Source organism: Sorex fumeus, unplaced genomic scaffold (assembly GCF_029834395.1).
Source record: "Sorex fumeus unplaced genomic scaffold, SorFum_2.1 ptg000021l, whole genome shotgun sequence".
In the NCBI taxonomy this organism is placed as follows: domain Eukaryota; kingdom Metazoa; phylum Chordata; class Mammalia; order Eulipotyphla; family Soricidae; genus Sorex; species Sorex fumeus.
The window spans coordinates 16848898-16850355 of NW_026606078.1; the positions used below are offsets into that span (position 1 = coordinate 16848898).

Here is a 1458-nt window from a genome sequence, read left to right on the forward strand (position 1 = left end):
CTTTGATTTCTTCTCTAAGCCAACAGTTGTTCATTACTTCCCTTAAATAAAATATTTCCTTGAAGAGCTTCAGTTTGTTTGATCTATCGAGAAGTGACAAAGAAGTGTTGAAATCTCCTTCTAGAATTGTGTTGCTATCAATGTTTTTCTATAAGTCTATTAGAAGTTGTTTTAAAGTATTTTGCTGGTCTGTCATTAGGATCATATACATTGAGGAGGGTGAGTTCTTTCTGATGTACATATCCCATGATCATTAAGACATGACCTTCACTGTCTCTGATAACCTTTAGCCTGAAGTCCATGTGGTCTGATACTAGTATGGCCACTCCAGCTTTGCGGAGGTGATATTTTCTTGAAAACTTGTTTCCCAGCCTTTTACTTTTAGCCCATGGGTGCTTTGATTGTTCAGACATGTTTCTTGCAGGCAGCAGAATTTTGGGTTCAGTTTTCTAATTCATCTTCCTATTCTGTGCCTCTGAATTGGCACATTTAGTCCATTGACATTGAGAGAGATTGTTGTTTTGGGGATTTGTGCTCTCTTTATGTATAATTTTTATACTTGTGGGGATTGTCTTAGCTTAAAGTATACCTGTTAATTCTTCTTGCAACAAAATTATGGAATGCTTTACAAGTTTGCATGTTATCTCTGTGCAAGGACAATGCTCATCATTGTATCATTTCAATTTTAGTATACGTGTTATCAAACTTAGTAGGAGTTAATTTTTCCATATTTTCCCATATTTTTCTCTTCTTATTACTTTGAGTGTTCTCCTTCCTCACTCCTATGGCAGACAATGATTCCTAATCAAGGAATGTATTTCAAAGCAGCATGAATAAATAGATTTAGAACTTTAATGTCCCAGAAATAAAAATATGGTTTTTATATATTATCATTTACCATACCCCAGGCATCAGTTTTACAATATAATTCTTTTGGAAGATGGTATATGTGTTTTTTTAATGTTGTTCCCTGAATCCTTCATTAAGAACATTAAAATAGAGCCTTTTGCTGTTCTCACCTCAGTCCCATGTACATCTCCAGGAAAAGGTGGATGGTGTTTTCTGCACTTTGACCACCTTGAATGTATGTAGGATTATTCTCCTGAAGGATGAGGTGAGGATCATATTGATGATTTCATTCCACCTTATTACAAGTTCAACTTGAACGGAAGGTGAAACTCATCAGGCTCCTATAAAGGACAGAACAAAGGGTCTCAGTGAAGTTTAATGGCCAACTCACATTAACAACATAGATGACTCAAAGTAACCTGTGTGCATCTTTGTGTGTAGTGAGTTTCATATCTACTGATAGTGATTCTCAGTCATGAAACATGGGCAAAACAGACCTGTAATTAAAAATCTAGTTCTCTGAGCAGAGTGTGTTCTCTGAGGTGATTGAACAAGTGTGTAGTAATTTATTACTAAGCACATAAGTATTTTGAATGATGTGTACTTTTC

General features: G+C 35.4%; 1 pseudogene; it reads right to left on the reverse strand.

The window, feature by feature from the left end:
- Positions 1–609: 609 nt before the first annotated feature.
- LOC130023039 (uncharacterized) lies at positions 610–706 on the reverse strand (annotated as a pseudogene).
- Between the last annotated feature and the right edge of the window lie 752 nt (positions 707–1458).